The sequence below is a fragment of the Taudactylus pleione genome, unplaced genomic scaffold, assembly GCF_031769625.1.
Source record: "Taudactylus pleione unplaced genomic scaffold, aTauple2 ptg000903l, whole genome shotgun sequence".
NCBI lineage: Eukaryota > Metazoa > Chordata > Amphibia > Anura > Myobatrachidae > Taudactylus > Taudactylus pleione.
The window spans coordinates 1,760,188-1,783,041 of NW_028285304.1; the positions used below are offsets into that span (position 1 = coordinate 1,760,188).

A 22,854-nucleotide genomic window follows, 5' to 3' on the forward strand; every position below is an offset into this window, starting at 1 on the left:
CATGCCAGCAAGCGGGGCGTCCGCCGGTGCAGGTTCGACCACCTGCGCTCCAGCCAGATATGTCGGCGTGAGCCGAAGGAGCGCAGGCGGCGACGTACCTCCGCATATGCGGAGCGCTTTCTGCGATTTGTGATGGGTGGAGGCTGCCTGGTGATCCGCCTGTCCATCACCTCCGTGAGCACCAGCAGCTCGCGCCTGGTGAATGCGGCTCTCATGATCGCAATGTTTTTTTTTTTCAAAATTAATTTTAATAAAGCACCAAAAATAAATTTGATTGGCTAATGTATTTTGGAAATTAACAGGACCAATTCTATTGGTTAGTGTATGAGTCATGTGTTCGACAGGGCCAGAAATCTCTTGAGAGTTATGATAGGCTTGATGCAGTGACATGCGTAAGCAAATTTAAATAAAGAAATGAACCCCGGAAAATATGCGGGGATCCAAACAAATAGAACAATTGTTTAATTGGGGCTAACATGTATTTTGACCAATAAAAGCGAATGTTTAAGCCGTACGTATTCTGCGGGTAAACACAAACACGGACAAGATTAAAGTTTATTGCATTGTGTTGAAACAAAAAAAAAAATTAAGCTAATTGATACATTGATTGGCATGATACGATTGAGGGAGGTAGGCAGAATAAACGAGCAGGTAATCGGAATCTGACAGGCCCACTTCCGGTTTGTACTTGTGCGTGCGTTCCCTTCAAGCCATTTCGGGGATGTACGCTCGCTATTTGGCACGCTCGTTAGTTAGAGGAGGGGTCTGTTGAGTTTGGGGCGGATTTTTATCTGCGTACGAAAATACGAGCGAGTGCTTGAATTTAAATATTTTTTTACGTACGCCGAACGTACGTACGCCCACTTGCGTCCGGGTCTGAATCAGGGCCACAGATCCTTAACTGTAATGAACAAAGGTAAGATTTGAAGCGTGTACATTAACCTTGGAAATGAAATAATTTTGATTAAGCTCGCGCGTCCCATATTCCTCCAGCCTTCCAACTCGTCCGAAATTTTTTTTATAATGGGTCTATAATTAAAAGGATATAAATTTGCCAAATTGCTAGGAATTACAATACCTAAATATGCAATCCTGTCTTTGGCCCATTTAAGTGAAACATCACTAGGCAGACGTGGCAATGAATTGCGCGAACCCAAATAAAGTGCCTCTGACTTACTTATGTTCACCGCGAATCCTGATATTTCTTCAAAACTTTTCAAAAGCCCCAATATATGAGTTAGGCAGTCATGAGGATTTGCAATGTAAAGCATTATATCATCTGCAAATGCTGTTAATTTTATTGTTTTAGAACCAATTTTTATCCCTTTAAAAAGATCGTCCTTCTCCAGTATTCTAATCAGCGGATCTATTGCTAGATCAAATAAGAGGGGTGAAAGGGGACACCCCTGTCTTGTACCTCTGAACATCTCTATAGGTGCACTAGTACAACCATTTATCATTAGGGACGTCACTGGGGATAAATAAAGATATTTGATCAATCCGATAAATGAAGGGTTGAACCCACGTATTTGTAATACGTTAAATAGATGGGGCCATAACACTGTGTCAAAAGCCTTTGTCGTATCTAAACTTAATAAAGTGTTAGTAGAAATTGAAGATACCCCAACTGACACTGCCACTGCAGCAATAGCCGCTCTAACTCCTCGAACTGAGTGACGCCCTTTTACAAAACCCAATTGATGAGGAGTTAGTAATTCTGGCAAAATAGTTTGTAAGCGACTTGCCATAATTTTAGCTAATAACTTCGCGTCTGTATTTAACAAACTGATAGTTCTGTATGATTCTAATTTTTGTACATCCTTTTGAGGTTTAGGGATCAATATTGTAGTAGTATTTGTAAAATATGTAAATGGAGAGTTGTTGTCTATTATGTCATTAAACAAATCCACTAAAATCGGGGCCATCTGATGCCGCAATAATTTATAATATTCGTTTGAAAAACCGTCTGGGCCTGGTGATTTCCCGAGTTGTAACTGTGAAATAGCCGACAGCACTTCATCCAGTGTTATTTTCCCAGAAAGAGCCTCCTGTTGTTCTATAGTTAATAAAGGCAACAAGTCATCAGGGATCAAAGCTTCATATCGAGATTGATCAAAAGGAAGATCTCTATACAAGTCCCTATAGTACTCTTCAAACTTACTCATAATCTCATTATTCGTAGTGATTAAAGCATTGGTATGCGGATCTTTAATGGCTGTGATATACGTTCTTCTACGCCAGGGCTTAGACATGTTAGCAAGCAACTTTCCAGCTTTGTTCCCCCATCTGTAAAATTTATGCTTAGTAAACAATACATCCTTTTTAGCTTGGGATAATAGGTGCGATTCTAAGAGTTGTTTCGCCTGAACATACGTTTCCCGAGAAACATCAGTAGGGTCTGCTATATAATTTTGTAACGCTAAAGTTAGGGCCTCTGACATTGATTTATACACAGCAGCCTCTGCCTTTCGCTGGGAAGAGACAAAAGCTATGATCTGTCCCCGCATTACAGCCTTCGATGCACCCCAAAAAATTGCTGGTGTATCCCATGCCTCTATATTATCGTCTTGATAATTCATCCACTATGCTAGTAGGTGATCTTTAAATTTAGTGGACTTGTACAAATAAGACGGAAACCTCCAATGTTTCAAGCCCCTCGGTGACTGCGTTAAACTCAACGAAATTGTAATGGGCGCATGGTCAGATATTAGAATTGAATGCAATCTGGAATCCTGTATTCTAGATACCAGGCAATCTGAGACCAGAAACAAGTCGATTCTCGACCAAGATTTATGGACAGCAGAGTAAAAGGTGTATGATTTATCTGTAGGGTTCAATAGCCTCCAAACATCTGTAATTTGATGGTTTGCTTTAAAAGATTGGAATTGTCTCCATATTGTCTTATTAGATGATTGGGGAGTCGGTTGTCTGTCTAATGAGGGATTCTCTACTGAATTGAAATCTCCCGCCACTATCAATGCATAGTTAGTACGTTGTGCCAAGATGTCCATCACCCTTCCTATAAATTCTTGAGGTGAAACATTTGGTGCATACAAGTTTACCATAGTATAACAGGTTCCCTGAATCTCTACATCAATAATCAAAAATCTTCCATTAGGATCAGCTATGGTATTTATAATAGAATATTGCAGATTCCTTTGAAATATTGTGGCCACCCCCCTGATCTTTCTACCGCAGCTAGCCTTAATACATTCCCCTATCCATGGGGCCCTCAAAGTGGAAATATCTCCCTCTGCCCAATGCGTTTCCTGCAGGAACATTACATCAGACTTAAATTTTTTTAAATGAGTTACTACTCTTTTGCGTTTAATAGTAGAGTTCAAACCCCCAATATTCCAGGATAAAAATTTCAACTTACCAACCGGAGACCCAGTGTTACCAGTATTCATATCGTTAGACATGTCTTATCCAATACCTTGCTGTGGAACAAAACAGTCTAAGAACAAAATTAAGTTAAAACGTGGCACTCCGTCCCAGCAAGCGGAGACCACCTTATTTGAAGAATGCGAACCCTCCGGCACCGGAGTCCTCCAGGGGGGGAGAGAGAAAATGAGAGAGAGCCAACAAAATAAACATTTTTAATAAAAATAATAAAAATGAAAAACAAACCATAGAAAAATAGATGCATTATACACTTCTGCGCAATGTCTCTTACACCCTTTTCTTTTATTTTCTCTCCAACATTTCAATGTGGTGTTCATCGCTCGCAACCTGTGATTCACACCTGAACTACTAAATATCACTTATAAAGTAGCAAACAAAACGTGTATCAGTACACTAGAAAAACTTCACTGAAACGAGGAATGCTCCTTCATGTCAATTAGACGTGATGGCATTCAATATTAGTTTCTCGTTTAACAAATTAACATCAAATGTAAATGAACAATCTACTCTCAGGGATGATCGTGGTTACTTAGAAATTAGAGTCATACCCTAAATTGGTGTTATATCAGTTATCCAATCATCTATTTGGTGATCGTTGCGGTGAGCGCTCCCTGTCTATACCCACACCAAAATGACGCTTAGCAATCTTAGGGTCTGAAATATACAATGTTTGACCCCCATCCTCCACCCTCAGCTTGGCAGGATATAGTAAAGCAAATCTAGTGTTGCGCTCATACAATAATTTGCACACATCTGAAAATTTCGCGTCTTTTCTGTGTTACCGCTGCTGAAAAATCCTGGAATATGAGCACCTTAAAACCATCTATCATTAGTGTGGGTGTCTTCCTATATTCAGCAAGTATCCTTTCTTTCATTCGATAGTCTAGATACTTTGCAATCACCGGTCTAGATCGTGAATTAGGTGCTGGTCTTTCTGGACCTATTCTATGGACCCTCTCTACGTGGGGCAAGATGGAATCCTCCAACAAATTTAGGGCTGCTGGAATTTTGTGGGCTACCAGTTGAACCAGAGCCTGGCCAGTTATTTGCTCAGGTACCCCAATAAACCTCAAATTACTTCTTCGAAGTCGATTTTCCAAATCATCAATTTTGACTAAAAGCGATTGTACGCTATCTGATTGCGTACCTACAGTGTGTTGCATATCATGGGAGCGATCCTCCACATCGCTAACTCGCTGCTCTTAGGTAGTGAGTCTGGAGGTATTTGAATCTATTTTAGCAAGTGCAGCATCAAAGGATGACTGGAGGGAATCCAGTTTTTTATCTTTTAGAGGCATTAGTATTTTAGAAATTTCCTGAGCAGTTTCAGCAACTGACAAGGGACTCTGAGAATGATGACTGAAATTTGTAGCTTCCTCAGGTTCCATATCAGCAGTGTCACTACGTGATGGAGAAGGAGGAATAACTTTAGCTGGAGTCTTAGACACTTTGCCCATTTTACTTGTCGACCCTTGTGAAGATGTAGCGGGAGTAGATTTACGGACGTAAAAATGTGTTTTATTAAAAATGTGCAAGCCTTAGTTCAGGTTCCCACTGGTGCTGCATTAGCTAAGCCTATAATAACGAGCGGTTCGGTTCTACTCGGTTATGTTCGGATTTGAAAAATGGCATAATATTAGCTATCTGGCTCTCACATGTTTTGGATAGCCACTAAGATCAATCCATTGCGCTAGTTTTGCGAAAAGAGCCGAGTAGAACCAAACCGCTAATCTCTAACAAAAACTATACAAGTCCAATAAATAACCCAGGTCAGACATCACTTATAAAATGTGTACCACAGTAAGGAAATGAACATTAAACAAACTTTGGGTGGGATGTACTAAAGGGGAAAATGCTGTAAAACCCCTGAAAATGCAGTTTTCGGGGGGTTTACCGCATTCCCCAAATGTACTAAGAAATCATTCACAAGAAAGATCACCAGATCAGGAATTACACTTCAATTATAGAAATTCATTCCTGAAGGACGGCAAACACTTAATTATTGCTGAGGCTTGAACTATCTTGTTTTATACACTTAATAATCCTACGTCAATTATTCCTTGATAACACAAACTGGGTTGTTTTGCAAATCCTAATATCACTCATTGCTTAGCTGGCAGTGCCTGATTAACCAATAGGCTGAGCAGGTAGCAGCGTAGGGCGCCGGAACCCAGGGGGTGCTGCTGAGGCCGTCGAGCTACCACTTAATGCTGGTGCTGCTGATCTTATAACCCACTGCACTTGGAGCCGGACCATAGGCTGGTCACATTGTCAGTCACATGTGCTGCGCATGATCAGGGCAGATTTGTCCCGCCTCTTCCTGCTCTGGCTTCCCCACCCCATAGGATGTGCTCCATGCCAATTGATAACTAATGGCATGGGTTACCTTGGACCTGTGGCTCCTCACCGTGTAATAAGAATAAGAGAGACAGCAGTTATATAGAGATACGCAGGGAACGCCTACCCATGGGAACGCCTACCGTCTGAGTCCGGCCCCACTGACATCTGATAGAGCCAAAATCACTCCAGGGCTTGCGGCAGCGAGACCCTACCACAGGGTCTCGTCGCAAGCCCGATGGTCGCGATGGTCTTGACCATCACCATGGCCGCTCGCTATAGCTGTGGGTGGTCACCCACAGCTATGCGAGCGGCCAGGAGGCCGCTCCATTTTCAGGTAGGAGGGCCCTGATTCAGAGTGAGCGCTCTAGTCAGAGTGTCCGGCTCTGAATCAGGCCCCATGTCCCCATCAGCTACAACAATGATAAGAGCTGCATTTTACATTTCTAATATGTCCATCATCAGCCATACAATATCCAGGAGGGACTATAACCATACGCTCTGCCCAACTATGGGCCTGATTTGGACACAATGGAACTGTTTATGCAGCTGAGCAATTATGAGTAATCTGGGCATGCGTATAGGTCACACCGTGACATTACCATTGGTGGTCGCAGCGAGGATTTGGCCGCAGTGTGATTGACAGTCAAGAACCATTTGGGGGTGGTAACACAGGAGTGGCACCTCAAGCGCAGATGCGTTGCAACCATTTTGGGGGCGTGACGTAGACTGTGACAGCAGTCTTTTATGCAGATAATGTGGCTCTGGCTTTCGGTTCCCACGGCCATCCTGGGCGACACATGGTTACTCAGAACTCCAATAATCGACTGGTCTCAGTACAAATCCCTGCGACTGCGACATTTGCATATTTTCGCAGAGCAGCTGCATACAAATTCGCAGCGGCATTAGAGTCCATCTCCGAATCAGGACCTCAATCAAGCAAACCCAGACTGAGCCGAGGAAAAATGATTGACACCACTTCAATGGGATGGGTTCAGCCTCCCTATATTTCAGAACTATTTCCAAGCTGTATATTTAAATCAGACAATGGGGCGTTCTGAGCCGGAAGCTGCCTAGTACTAATTTGCATCTGGCCAAATCAGATGTCCGATGTTCACGTAGATGTGAGGATGGCTGCATCCTTGGATGCAGCCATCTCATTATAGAAGCCAGCAGTGGGCATCTTTATACTTAAGATGCCTCCTGTGGCATTTGCACAACCGCTGCATGCAAAGACGCAGCAGCGATGCCACTAACATAAATTTATGAATCAGACCCTATGTGTTTATCTGTATATTTTCATGCATCCCAGGCATTTTGCGTCATGAGGTCGGATAGTCTCGCACGGGACTCACCAAAGATGGAAGTCCACAGGCTATTACATATACACTTTAGCCTTTATCCAAGAAACCCACTGGTGGAGGGGAGATAGGGCGGAACTCCGTGCCCCCTGGATAGATTCTCACATAGCATTGTACCGAATGAAGTCTAGGGGTGTTGGCATTTTGTTGAAATGGGTTCTGCCATTCGCTGTCCTGAATGTTAAAATCTTACATTCCCACCAGTGTTCTCCCCAGGCTGTTTTCTGCGGGTGCATTGCCCAGCAGAAACAGCCTGCCGCCCGCCACTTTTTCCCGCCAACCCCAGCTGTGGAATGTTGGCCTCTGAAGTGACCGGAGGCTAAAGAAGCCTCCGATTACTTCAGAGGCCAGCGTTCCCAGTGATGCACTGCGCGGGTGATGTCATGACGTCACCCGTGACGTGAAGAGCCTGCCCCTCGTGCACCTGCTGATCGAGTTAGATCCAGTCAGCGTGAGGCAGCGGCGAGCGGAAGAGCGGGCGAGCAGCCAGCAAGTAAAGGTAAGTGCTGGGGCCGGGGCCAGGACCAGTCTGGGGGCACTATTTAAGTCTGGGGGCACTGCATAAAGAGGACAGCCTGGGGGCACTGCATAAAGGGGCCAGCCTGGGGGTACTGCATAAAGGGGCCAGCCTGGGGGCACTGCATAAAGGGGCCAGCCTGGGGGCACTGCATAAATGGGCCAGCCTGGGGGCACTACATAAAGGGGCCGGCCTGGGGGCACTGCATAAAGGGGCCAGCCTGGGGGCACTGCATAAAGGGGCCAGCCTGGGGGCACTGCATAAAGGGGCCAGCCTGGGGGCACTATTTAAGCCTGGGTGCACTACATAAGGGACCAGTCTGCAGGCACTACATAGGGGCACTACTTCAGCCAGGGGGCACTGCATAAGGGCAAAGCTAAACTACAGGGGGCAATACATAAAGTGGAAAACTACAGGGGGCACTGTATAAAGGGCACAAATACAGGGGGCACTGCATAATGGGCACTTTTGTCTGAGAGCCAGTGGGAGAGCAGCCTGAGACATGTCGGGCTGGATTGGTGAGGAAGATACCCCTTTTCCCGGCGCGCACATAATTGTGAAGGTCCCCACCCGGCTACTTTTGGATGCCACCCGGCTGGAAAAAATTTCTGGGGAGAACACTGCCCACTATACTCTGGTTAACCTATACGCACCTAACATGGACTCCCTGGGCTTTATCGACTCAAAGGTGCAACAATTGCAGCTGCAGGATAATTTCACCATGGTAGTGGGCGGCGATTTCAATACCGTTCTTGACCATCAGTTGGATAAATCCGGCAGCTAGGCCCTCTTCCTCCTCCTTGTGTTCGTTCTCTTTCTTTCTTTCTCTCTATCTTTCATTACATTACATTACACCTTCCTGTCATACCACATCGCACCGTTTGCCAGGCCACCTGAAAAGAACATCAATTAGGGTTTGTGCTTGGCCATCATTCACTCTGGGGAATTCGTACTGCTATAGATGCGGTGCTTGCCTCCACGCCTCGCACACTCAAAATATGCTCTTGAGCCTTGAAACACAGAAAGCATTCAATACTATTCTTTGGCTTATTCTTTGTTGAGATCTTGGAGTGAAGGGATTTTACTCTTGACTTTATACAGATCTTTCCTTTTTTTAAACTCTAACCCTTACACCTCATTTTTATTAAATGGCCCATGTGGTTCTCCTATAGGGCTGGGACAGGGACTCACCAGGGTTGCCCACTCTCTCCTCTTCAACCTTGATCTCCACACCTTGTTGCGTGTCTTATTGCAGCATTGGACCCAATTCCCGGGTGGGCGTGATGGCGCGAGAAAAATTAAGATTACGTTTTTTGCAGATGATATTCTATTATTTATCTCACATCCCTGTCTTGGTGATTAATGCAGAAAAATCAACAGCTATGTCCTTAAAATTCCCCTACCCCTATTCCATCCTGGGGGTCCTCCTTTTCATTCTCTTGGGCCTCCTCTCACCTGGACTACTGGGGGGATTGCTCTGCCAAGGAACCCTGAGCACCTTCATGATCTTAATATTTCTCGAATGATTCGAGTCATTACTGAAGAACTCTGGGGATGGAAAAAGCTAACCCTATCATACCTGGGTAGAACGGCCCTTAAAGTGATGACTTTCTCACAACTTCTTTACTTATTACAATCTTTACCACTACTGAGATATTTTTAAACTTTACAGGCTTTTCCCTTAGCTTATGTCCAGGTACAACATTATATTAGTTCTTTGGTGAGGGTGTTTTCCTGCCCAGTCATGAGACCACCAGGAGAACAGATCAGACTGTAGTCTAGCAAAGAGGGTGGGGAAATTTTCTTGGTAATAGAGAAAATATTTACTGCTATTCTAATAAAAGGGGAACAGTTTATTGATAGTCTAATAAAGAGGCCACAGATTAACACTATTCTAATAAAGAAATGGCTCTGATAGTTACATTCAAGCTCTGTCAACAGAAAGTTTTGTTGAAAAAAAACTCACATTAATGAGTAACCTCATGTGCACCCCAAGGTTTCTTTGGTCTTGTGTAAGATCCTAATTCTATGTCCAAAAATGGTGTATCGGTGTCTTTATAGAGCAATAAAGAAGTGCACTTACATTTATATTCTGTCAGCAATTCACATAAAGGTTTCTTTTTGTAGCACATGTGTTCCTTTGTCTAGTTTGTACTTATGGACCCTCACTCGTCTCCTCTCAGAGGGAAAAAATAGGATGAGAGGTACAGATGCATCCCAAGAGGCCTGAGGAAAACAAGAGTTAGGTGTGGTTCTTTGGCCAAGTCGCAGCCTTGAGGGCTGAAGTTAACTTGGCTGAGGTGCAGCCTTGGAGCCGAGTTGCAGCCTTGAGGGCTGATGTGTACTAGGTGCAGCCTTGGGCTGAATTTCACCCTTGAGGGCTGATGTGTACTTGGCTGAGGTGCGGCTTTGGGCCAAGTTGCAGGCTCGAGGGCTGATGTGTACTTGGATGATGTGCAGCCTTGAGCCGAGTTGCAGCCTTGAGGGCTGATTTGTACTTGGATGATGTGCGGCCTTGGGCCAAGTTGCAGCCTTGAGGGCTGATGTGTACTTGGCTGAGGTGCAGCCTTGGGCCAAGTTGCAGCCTTGAGGGCTGATGTGTACTTAGCTGAGGTGCGGCCTTGGGCCGAGTTGCAGCCTTGAGGGCTGATGTGTACTGGGCTGAGGTGCAGCCTTGGGCCGAGTTGCATCCTTGAGGGCTGATGTGTACTTGGCTGAGGTGCAGCCTTGGGCCGAGTTGCAGCCTTAAGGGCTGATGTGTATTTGGCTGAGGTGCAGCCTTGGGCCGAGTTGCAGCCTTGAGGGCTGATGTGTACTTGGCTGAGACTGCCATGAAGTTAGTAGCAGAAAGTCCACGCATACACAGAAGAGTGACTGAGACTGCAGCAATGTCTAATAACTAGAGTCCAATTAGATGCTGCAGTGCGGCTGAGACCACCGTGATGTTAGGAGTTGGAAGTCCACTCAGACACTGACATTTGGCTGAGACTTCTGGGATGTTAGTAGCAGAAAATCCACACAAACGCTGAAGTGTGGCTGAGACTGATGAGATGTTGATAGCAGTAAGTCCACACAGATGCTGAAGTGCATCTGAGGCTGCTGAGATGCTAATAGCAGTAAGTCCACACAAACACTGAAGTGTGTCTGAGACTGCTGAGATGCACGCTGGACATGAGGAACTGAAACACACAGGAGCATGTATTCCACACACAGGAACCAGAAGCCACGTACTGAATGCTATAGCCAGCATCAGAGCAGAGAACCAGCAGTGGAAAAAAAAAGGAAGAGGATCCAATCGGAACCAGGTGGAGGTGACATAGCAATCAGGTAGGAGAATATAATGGAGAAGCCACCCGGCATCCTCGTCTCCTAGCAACAGACATGAAAGAGCCACCAGGAGCACTGATGTCCAACAAGCCGCTACGGCAGCTTGTGACAGCAGCGCTCTTGTGTATAAATTAATTTATTCATTCTACAATAGGACAAATCATAAAACGATAAAAACCATAAAATACAATACAATAACCGTGCATGGGAATGTGATGAGTCTCGTAGCTGGCCGGCAGGTTATTGATACCTGCTTTAAACCTCTATACAATCCTACCTATACCTTCTAAATCCTGCCTATACCTTCTAAAATTGTCGCAATTTAGCGTAATGAGTCGCACTGTAAATAAATGCCTTCAGACTTTGAATGTGGTTCCAAAGCACAAAAAGTTATTATTCAGTATAAAAACAGATGGTTACATGCTGTGATCTAAAGACAATTAGCGCAAATAAATCATACAGACCCAAGGTACAACTGTTACATATGCACGCGCTCTGGGCCCAGATACCGGCATCAGCATTAGAAACCTCCGTCAACAGCACAGCAAGAAGACTCAAGACTGAGGTCAGAGAGCGCACATATATATTCTTTCAGGGATTGGCAATACAATAGGCAAGTTTGGCTTGATTCCATTGGTTCGTCTTAAAGGTGTTTCTGTTACAGGATAGTTCATTGGACAATTTGAAATGGACACAAACAGCCTCCAACCGCACTGTGTGTCCCTTTTCCCGCTGCATGCTAATCTAAGCTGCTAACATTACAGAGTACATTTTAATGTTTTAACTCTCTATAGCCCATAGTTTGCAGACGCAGGTTCTGATCTTCTCACCGATGGTACCGGAAATTTGTGGAGACACAGTGGATCAGTACAACACCAGACATGGTCTGCTTACCATACACTAAACCTTAGATATCAAATAACCTTTATTACACAACATTAGTAATCACTGAATAAACCTTGAATATTACACTTTAATACTAGGGAACCTTTCATGTAAGTGTGCAGTGTGTAAGTATTGGGGAATTGGGAAAAGACGCTAGTTAGCATTGTGCGACTATGTGTTTTGTGGAGTACACTATGGTGCGTGTCTTGCAGGGATAATTAGTTTATATGTTTTAGCGACTGTCTGTATTTATGTTGTGAGGACTTTTAACTTTTTTCTATTGCATGGGAATCGCACAACGCTAAATAGTAGCATTGCCATATGTACTTATAGTGGCGAGTTTCACTAAGATGGCACTGGGCGGCCAGTCGCAAAATGCCGTCTCATTGCCATTCACAAAATGGCGTCGCGCAGATCTAATTTTAAACCGATCCTGTCTCAGCCAATTATCCGGCTTCGACAAGGTGAAGGACACAAGTAAGCTTCGAACCACTCCATTAGAAGAACCCGGGTCTCGGAGTAGATGTAATCACCCGCAGCAATCTCGTCCTCGCCTGCACCAGCACGCTCATCTCTCTCACCGCCACAGTGTTAGAACACCATCTACGCGTTTCGGAGACCACCTGTCTCCTTTGTCAAGATATGTTGTTCCTTCTCCTTCTCCCAATTATAAGCCGCCGGGTCCTGCACCACATGACCTGTTCCATCCAACTAGAGTTTACTATTTAGTCTTTAATTGTATCGAGCAGTGCATAAATACTTGAAGTAGTTACATACATTTAAATCAAGATGGTTACATCTGTTACAAACATAGAGATAGCTACATACAATATAATAGGCACACGCCATGTCTTAAACGGTATGAATATCTCATACAAGATTTATACAAACAAATATAATAACAATATAAATACAAATAAAATAAAGTTTAATTAACACATATAGATCACCTACCAAGGGAAACCACCACAAAGGTTAAACCCCCGTGTCTGTGATCGTAAGTACAAACTAGACAGAGGAACACCTGTGTCACAAAAAGAAACCTTTATGTGAATTGTTGACAGAATGTAAATGTAAGTTCACTTCTTTATTGCTCTATAAAGACACAGATACAGCATTTCGGGACATAGAACAAGGATCTTACAAAAGACCAAAGAAACCTTGAGTTACACATAGGGTTACCCATTATACCAGGGGCTTTTCTATAATGGTGCAGGGTGTGCGTTGCACATGGGCCCCCGGGCCCATAAACACTTTATACTTAACAATCCGTTGTCTCCAGAGCACTGCTCTGCAGCACCAGCCCATTTTAAAGGTGTAAATAAAAAGTATTGTATTTAGATTAGAAGGTTAAGCTGCCCATACATGGTGCGATATGCGCCTTGCGATGGGACGGCCGATCCGACGGCCGACATACCGGGCGGTGCCCACACACGGAGTCATCAAGTGTCCAGCCGCCCGATTTGCCGGTACCCCCCCTCCCTCACCCACATAGCTCTGCATGGGATTGTACATCGCTCCCCCAGATCAACTGAACATGCAGAAAGATCTTGAGGAGCGATGTGCGATCCCGCAGGAGCGCGCACTGGCCGGTATCATACCCACACACTGAACTATACACCGTCTATCGCACCGTCTATGGGGGCCTTTAGTTTGCTTATAGTGTATTAGGTACTTAGGAATAGTGATGTGGCACAGCTAAGTCACAGAGCCTGTGGCGCACTAGACTGGCTATTTGGTGCAATTTGAGGATAAGTGTATGTGGGCACATCTGTAACAACACAATGACAGTTGACTATCTGTAGACTGTAAGCTCCATGAGCAGGGCCCTCCTCCCTCCTGTTCTCATTTCCTACTTCTCTTGCACACCAGCTACACTCTGAACTTTCTTCTTGGGCTGTCTGCCCCTGGACTCTACTCCTACAACCAAGACTTACCTACTCTCCCACAATGGCCGGGCGGCTCCCAGAAGAGCAGGCAAGTCTCCCAGAACCGGCGGCCGGCGGGCCTCTCCCTCCCCCGTTGCTGCCTGCACCTACACCCCCACACCTGTGGCTGCCCACTTCCTGAGCAAGAGTGGACAGTCTGGGGGGGGGGGGCGATGACACAATTCATGCACAATCCCGTCATGGCAGCCCCGCCCCCTGCTTTACAGTGCCTGTCATTTTAGCTCTTTACAGAGGGGGGTGGGGCCACCATGACGCGATTGAGCCACCACGCCCCCCCCTGCACTGCCCACCTATCGCCATGCCCCCCTGCTGTGAGGAGGAAGCTGACCTGGCTACCCCCTCCCGGAGGGGACAACCAGAAAGTCAGTAAGTCTGGTTTTATGCGCCCATGCCAATAGCTACGTGTTTCAGATTCCACTGAATATTGACATCAGTTGCTGTGTTGAGATTTGTAGTGCTAATTGTTACTTGTCCACTGTTTTGTACTGTACCATTTTACCCTGTACTGTCTTATTGTTTTGCCCCCTGTACGGCGCTGCGGAACACTTGTGGCGCCTTATAAATAAAGTTTAATAGAAATAACACTTTGCAGTTTTGTATACACAACATTGTGCTCATGGGCTGGAGGCCCATGACGTGTGAGCCCCAAGGTTCTTCTAGGCGGCCCTGATTGTTATCAGTAGAGGCTCCAGAGTTGAGGCTGCAGCACAGTCCAAAAATTCAAATAAGGGAGCCACACCAACTGCCAGTGAGTCCCAGCCAGTAATGTTTGGCAGTGTTTGGGGAAGCAGTTGGTGCGGCTCTTTTAACATTTGTCAGTCGGTAACTAATAACTGCAGCCAGGGGCGGATTGGAAGGTATTTTCTGCGGGAAAATTCCCGGTGGGCCGATTGGATGCGGGGCCGCTTTTCTAATGAGGCCCCGCCCCCTTATTTGTGTCACCAGCCGGCTCCTGTAGAGACCACGTTGTGTTTTTTTCACAGGCGCACCCGGCTGCCTGTCAGCTCTGTGTGGCCGTGCCTTAGCCTCTCGCGAGGAGCTTAAGCCCCGCCCAGCATGCTGTCATTGTCACACGCCGCGGAGGACTTAACAAGATTGGAAGTTGCGGGGCCCGTGGGTGACAGCGGCCGTTGGCGTGACCGCGACGCAATGGAGGTAAGTTGCGGCGGGGGTGGGGGGCCGTCCAGGCAGTCTGTTAGCCCGATCATCTCCTCTCTACTCTTCCCTCCCCAGGTTGTGAAGTGTCAAGTTTAATTTCACAGCCTGGGGAGAGGGCAGAGCAGAGAGGAGACAATCTGGCTAGCTGCAGCAGTGCAGACTTGCAGTGCACTGTGCAGGGCAATGGGGCTGGGAGATGGAGTGAGACTCAGGATGTCTGAGGTGGGGGCCCTGCTAAGGGGAGAATGAGATCATCTGTCCAAGGGGGAGGCCGAAAGGAAGTTGACCTGTCTTAGGGGGAGGGGAGATCTGCAGGGGACATATGCTGAACTTGTGGGAGACCGTCTTTCTCTGGGGGGGATGGGGGGCTGCTATACTGTGATCAGATGATCTGTCTGTGGGGTGGGCTCATTTTGTTCTAAGGGGAGATATTTTGTGGAGGGGGCTGCTATACTGAGATGATCTGTCTGGGGTGGGGTGGGCTCATTTTGTTCTAAGGGGAGATGATATTTCTGTGGGGGGGTCTGCTATACTAGGGGGGGATGATTTGTCCATGGGGAGGGGGCTCTACTACTCTAGGGGTGGGGGAGATGATGATCTATCTATGGGAAAGGGGCTCTGGTATACTAGGGGTGGGGGAGATGACGACCTGTCTGTGGGGAGGGGGCTCTGGTATATTAGGGGTGGGGGAGATGATGACCTGTCTGTGGGGAGGGGGCTCTGGTATACTAGGGGCAGGGGAGATGATGATCTGTCTGTGGGGAGGGGGCTCTGGTATACTAGGGGCAGGGGAGATGATGATCTGTCTGGCAGAGGGGGCTCTGGTATACTAACGGCGGAGGAGATGATGATCTGTCTGCAGGGGAGGGGGAGTGTGCTATACTAGGGGCGGGGGAGATAATCTGTGGGGGGGGGTATTCTGTGCTAAGGGGAGATGACCTGTGTGTGAGAAAGGGGGGCTATTCTGTGCTAGGGCAGGAAGATGCCACTGAGGAGACTCAGGATGATGGCGCTGGGGAGGCACAGGATGATGGTGCCTGGGAGACGCAGGAGGATGGCACTGTGGGGAGACACAGGCGGATGATGCCAGAGAGAATTGGGGATGGCACTGGAGAGGCGCAGGGGAATAGCACTGAAGAAACACATGAGAGGGGATAGGCTGGAGACACACCAAGGCGATGGTGCTGGAGACACACATATAGGATGGTAGGAACGCTGGTACTATAAGAAGAAAACACTGGGGCACAGTAATCATCAGTAAAATAACAATTCTAATGACACCATATTCTAATGCAAATGGTACCAAATGAGCAAATATATTTTATTAATGTTAAATTGTTCAATATAGGAAACTCCCATCTTGTCCTACCCCAAAACTTCTGTTTCTATGTATTATCTGGTTAAACCTCTGTTGCATGATGGTGACATTGGCTTTATTGCTACACAAACAGGCGGCTTCCGGACCATGTGATCTCAGCATGAATAGTGATCACCGACTCAAGAAACTACCTGTCCAAGAAGGATCAATTTCTTCAGAGGTTCCCAGCTGCAGAGAGATCATATAGGTAAGAAAATACTCATTCACCTGCTCGCTGTGCTTATTCACTGGAGAGAGGGATTGGGGGCATGGCTATCATTTCCTGGAGCTGTGGGCATGCCCCAGCATGAAAAAAATGGGGGGAGTGGCTTGTGGGCATGGCATTTCTCATTAGGCCACACCTCTTGTAATTAGGCCCAATCCACTTTCGGGCGCACGCACTTAGGGCCTCTTCCACATTTTTTTTCCAGGGCCACTTTACATTCCCAATCCGCCACTGACTGCACCTGTGCGCCAACTATGAGATCAGGAAAACATACAGTTTTAGGGGTGCACTGTTATAGACCGTCAATAGGAATAATTATTAATACTGTATAATAATACACTATCCAGTGCATAAGGAGACCAATATGTACATATATGTCTAGTGCAGTGCTGGGTTCTTCTGCTGTTCCCTCAGACTCCCGGACTAGCTCCAATGCTCAGGAATGGTGCCCACATCTGACATAAAACCAGTCAGATCAGGCAGGATGGCCCTACTGCCACATCTAATGGCATACTGTGATCGCTGGTCCTGTATATGCTGGAATTATGGTACACAATACACTTTGTATGAGCATATTACAGCTGGTTAAGTGCTAATTATGGCCTCTTCATGGACTGGCCACACTCGCTCTAAAACCAAGCAATTTAAGACCCCCCTCTCTAGAAACTACTCCCTCTACTCACTCTACCGCTTTCATTGATGGCCTCTGTTGGATCTGTGAACATTTCAACCAATCATGTAACTAGGAATGATACGATGTATGCTGGGGGAAAATGGCACTGAAGCATTTTCTTCATCAAGGGCCAAATGTATTAGCTTGCAGTATTTGGGATGTGTCGAGAATTAGGCAATTAAGCTGCGAGATTTAAGGAGACTTTTTATTATTTAAGGCAAAAATATGCTGCTTTAAATACAGTATCACGGATAAATTTGCCAAAATATTAGAACTTTCCAAATTCCTTTGGCGCAATATCTCTCTTACATTTCTAGAAATTTACAGAAATGTGGAGTTTCATTTAGACAATACACATTGGGGGAGATGTACAAAGCCTTGGAGAGAGATATAGTGGAGAGAGATAAGATACCAACCAATCAGCTCCTAACTGTCATTTTTCAAACAGAGCCAGTTATGTGACAGTTAGGAGCTGATTGTTTAATACTTTATCTGTCTCCACTTTATCTCTCTCCAAGACTTAGTACTGTACATCTCCCCCATTATCTTATATATAAAATGAATTGGTCTGTCTGTTTGTTTGTTTGTCTGTCCGGTTATGCATTCAGACACCCCTGCATTAATTGGGATAAAACCAACGCAAGGTGGTCCAGTTGGATCCTGGTCAGGTTTTAGGGGGGATAGGGTCTCAGTCAGACCTCCCCTTGGTGTAAACTGGGCAGAACTTTGAACCCAGAAGACATAGTAGGGGGGTTAGGGTCCCGGTTGGACCTCCCGTTGGTGTACGCGGGGCAGAACTTTGACCCGGGGAGCCTGTTCTGGGCCTTCCACTGGATGGATTTGAATGAAAACTTCACAATGGGGTGGCAAGTGGTCTGAGATGCCTAATGGAGTGGTTGGAGTCCCGGCCAAATCTCACGGCAGAGTGTACCTGGCAGAACTTTGACCCAAGGAGCCTGTTCTGGGCCTCCTGGATTTGGATTACATCACATAATTTGGACAAAAACTTCACAGAGTGGTAACATTTGATCCCAGTTGACATAGTAGGGGGTTGAGGTCATGGTCGGACCTCCCGTTGGTGTACACTGGGCAGAACTTTGACCCATGGAGTCTGTTCTGAGCCTTCCACCGGATGGATTTGGACAAAAACTTCACAGAGTGGTAACATTGGATCCCAGAAGACATACTAGGGGATTGAGGTCCCGGTCGGACCTCCTGTTGGTGTATGCTGGGCAGAACTTTGACCCGGGGACACTGTGCAGAACTTTGACCCAGGGAGTCTGTTCTATGCCATCCACTGGATGAATTTGGATGACATCACATAATAAAACTTAGGGCAATGCCGGGTACTTCAGCTAGTCTTATATATAAAATGTATTGGTCTGTTTGTTAATTTGTCTGCCCAGTTATGCATTCAGACACACTTGCACTGATTGGGATGAAACCAATGTGAGGTGGTCCAATTGGATCTTGGCCAGGTTTTAAGGGGGTTAGGGTCCCGGTCAAGCCTCCTGCAGATGTACACTGGGCAGAACATTGACCCGGGGAGTCTGTTCTGAGCCTTACACTGGATCGATTTGGATGAAAACTTCACAGAGTGGTAACATTGGATCCCAGAAGACATACTAGGAGGTTGAGATCCCAGTCAGACCTCCCGTTAGTGTACACTGGGCAGAACTTTCACCCAGGGACGCTGAGCAGAACTTTGACCCGGGGAGCCTATTCTGGGCCTTCCATTGGATGAATTAGGATGAAAATTACCCAGAGGGTGGCAATTGGTCTGTAATGCCTAATAGAGTGGTTGGAGTCCCGATAAGAACTCACGGCAGAGTGCATCAGGCAGAACTTTGACCCAGGGAGTCTGTTCTATGCTTTCCAATGAATGGATTTGGACGATATCATGTAATAAAACTTAGAGCAATGCCGGGTACTTCAGCTAGTCTTATATCTAAAATGTATTGGTCTGTTTGTTTATTTGTTTGTCTGTCCAGTTATGCATTCGGGCACACCTGCACCAATTGGGATTAAACCAATGTGAGGTGGATCTTGGCCAGGCTTTAGGGGGGTTAGGGTCCCCGACTGGCCTCCTGTTGGTGTACACTGCGCAGAACTTTGACATGGGAGGCTGTTCTGAGCCAGCCACTGGATGTATTTGGATGAAAACTTCACATAGTGGTAACATTGGATCCCAGCAGACATACTAGGGGTTGAGGTCCCGGTTGGACCTCCTGTTGGTGTACGCTGGGCAGAACTTTGACCTGGGGATGCTGGGCAGAACTTTGACCTGGGCAGCCTGTTCTAAGCCTTTCACTGGATGGATTTGAATGAAAATTTCATAGAGGGGTGGCAATTGGTCTGTGATGCCTAATGGAGAGGTTAGGGTCCCAGTTGGACCTCATGGCTGAGTGTGCCGGGCAGAACTTTTACCCAGGAAGCCTGTTCTGGGCCTTCCACTGGGTAGATTTGGATTACATCACAAATTTTGGGTCAAAACTTCACAATGGATCCCAGAAGACATAGTAGGGGGTTGAGGTCCTGGTTGGACCCCTGTTGGTGTACGCTGAACAGAACTTTGACCCGGGGAGCCTGTTCTGGGCCTTCTACTGGATGGGTTAGGATGAAAACTTCACAGTGGGGTGGCAATTGGTCTGGGATGCCTAATAGAGTGGTTGGGGTCCCGATTGTACCTCATGGTGGAGTGCGTCGGGCAGAACTTTAACCCAGGGAGCCTGCTCTGGGCCTTCTACTGGATGGTTTTGAACGAAATCACATAAAAAAACTTAATTACCCGGGCAATATGGTGTACTACAGCTGAAGGGAAATTAAAATAGGAGCCATGTTGCGGGTGTATAAAACACGTTTCTATATGAAACAAATAAAATGTTGCTGACACTAAGGTGTACTAGGCCAATTCCATGTCTGCAGCATTTGCCGGTTGCCCACCAGCGACTTTATTCAAATGCTGGCGCAGAGACCTTCCCTAGTGTACAAATGTGTGTCTGAGTGTGCAAGGACAGAGACGCCCACTTTGAGCACCCATAGAGGCTAAAATGCCAATTGGTGCATCTTTAGAAGCAACATCAAATCTTACACCAGCCTATCGGAGGTGCTGTTTCTCTGAACAGGCCTCCTATGTGAATGTCTGTGTACGCAATCACTGCCATAACAAGGATCATCCCTGTCATCGCCAAAGAACACCCACTACATTTTCAACACATTTCTAAGACCATGTGTCTCTCATGCGCCTCAACTGCGACTCCAGGCTCTGTGCGCACGCTACCTCAGAATCAGGCCCAATATGTACAGCATGGTACTGCACCTGTTAGACCAGGAGGTAACTTTGTTCCTATCAGACACTGATACAAAATACATAGTTTTCTAAATAAAAGCTTTACCATAAGAAGTAGATGTGACCATTAGTATAGCTGAATATAAGATCAGTCTCGCCCTGCTATTGTGACCCTACCGGTTTCTGTTTGTCAAAGTTCACTTTCATTTCTCTCTCCTGCTGCCAGCGATGGCGTCTGCTGATCTGAGACAGGAGCTGGTCTGTTCCATCTGCCTGAGCATTTATACAGATCCTGTAACCCTGAGATGTGGGCACAACTTCTGCCGGGTCTGTATTGATCGTGTGCTGGATACACAGGAGGGGTCTGGAGTTTATACCTGTCCTGAATGTAGAGCAGAGTGTCAGGAGCGTCCTGCACTAATACGGAACATTCCTCTGTGTAACATAGTGGGGAGTTTCCTGTCTACTCAGCCAGATCAGGAGGAGACTGGGATCTTCTGCACTTACTGCATTCACTCTCCTGTACCTGCTGCTAAATCCTGTCTGCTGTGTGAGGCTTCTCTGTGTGATAATCACCTGAGAGTACACAGCAAGTCAGCAGAACACGTCTTATCTGATCCCACCACTTCCCTGGGGAACAGGAAATGCTCCGTCCATAAGAAGATCCTGGATAATTGCACTGATGACGCTGCCTGTATCTGTGTGTCCTGCTGTTTGGCTGAAAAACATTGGCAACATCTAGTGGAGATGCTTGAAGAAGCCTCTGAGAAGAAAAAGCAAAAGCTGAGAATTATTCTGCAGAAACTGACCACAAAGAGAGAGGAGACTGAGAATAGAGCCCAGAGCCTGCAGGAGCGCAGGAGAGAAGATCAGGGAAAAGCAGCTGGTGTAACAGAGACAGTCACTGCCCTGTATAGAGACATCAGGAGACAGCTGGAAGACCTGGAGATGAGAGTCATGTGTGAGATCTCCAGGCAGGAACAGCACGTTTACTCTCAGTCTCTGATCTGATCCAGCAGCTGGAAATAAAGAAGGACGAGCTGTCCAGGAAGATGCGTCACATTGAGGAGCTGTGTAACATGTCTGATCCAGTGACTGTCCTACAGGAACCAGACACAGGTGACTTGTGTGATACTGAGGACACAGAGAGACATGATAACCAGGTCCATGGTGCAGGAGATCTGGATGTGGGTCTCATCTCAGGGACATTACACACATTATCTGATATAATAACAGGTATAAATACAGGGATCTATGTGCAGGAAGCTACAGACCTATTACTGGATGTAACCACAGCTGGTAATTATATACATATATCAGATGACAGAAAAACTGTATAATGGTCACCAAACCAGAATCATCCAAAAACACCAGAGAGATTTCAGTGTGATCAGGTAATAAGCACCAGTAGATTTTCCTCAGGGCGTCATTACTGGGAAGTGGATGTCAGTAAGTCAGAGCAGTGGATGGTGGGGATGTGTTATCCCAGTATAGACAGGAGAGAAGATCAGTCAGGCATTGGATATAGTAATAAGTCCTGGTGTATGTGTAGGGGGTATAATCAGTACTCAGTGCTACATAGCAGTACAGGCATCTGGGCAGCTTACAATATCTCCTGTGACAGAGTGAGGATATACCTGGATTTTGAGGCAGGACAGCTGTCCTTTTATTCTCTGTGTCACCCTATCAGACACTTACACACAGTCACTGCCACCTTCACTGAGCCCCTTCATGCTGCATTATGTTTATGGGATGGTTGTATCACTATATCTGGGGGAGTCAGGAGCTGGGAGAAATTACCATAAGAGATTGACCCAGAGACTGGTGACATCACCGTAAGGAGAATACATTAAGTAATAGATAGGAGCAGTGGGTGGAGCTACAGCTGAGCCCCTTGCCCTGTGTAACCACATGACCAGTGTTTCTGGAGTTGTTCCCATAGAAATTGTCATTATAAATATAGAAATATACATTTCTGTGGGATAATGCCGCCTCTGGTTCACTGAAGGTGGGTACACATTAGATGATATTTTGAACGATTTGCCCGATTCCGACGGATCATAATGACAAATCGTTCAAATCGTCAACTGTGTACGCACTATGGCCCTGATTCAGAGCCGGACACTCTGACAGAGTGCTCGCTCTGAATCAGGGCCGGCCTTCTTCTTTTTTAGAGCGGCCTCCTGGCCGCTCGCATAGCTGTGGGTGACCACCCACAGCTATAGAGAGCAGGCAGGAAGATGGTCGCGATGGTCAAGACCATCGCGACCATCGGGCTTGCGACGAGACCCTTGCGGTAGGGTCTCGTTGCCGCAAGCCCCAGAGTGCTTTCGGCTCTAACAGAGCCAAAAGCACTCCCACTGACATCAC

General features: G+C 46.4%; 1 pseudogene; it reads left to right on the top strand.

The window, feature by feature from the left end:
• Positions 1-22,289, top strand: part of LOC148473978 (E3 ubiquitin-protein ligase TRIM7-like) — a 43,362-nt pseudogene extending 21,073 nt beyond the window's left edge.
• Positions 22,290-22,854: the final 565 nt, after the last annotated feature.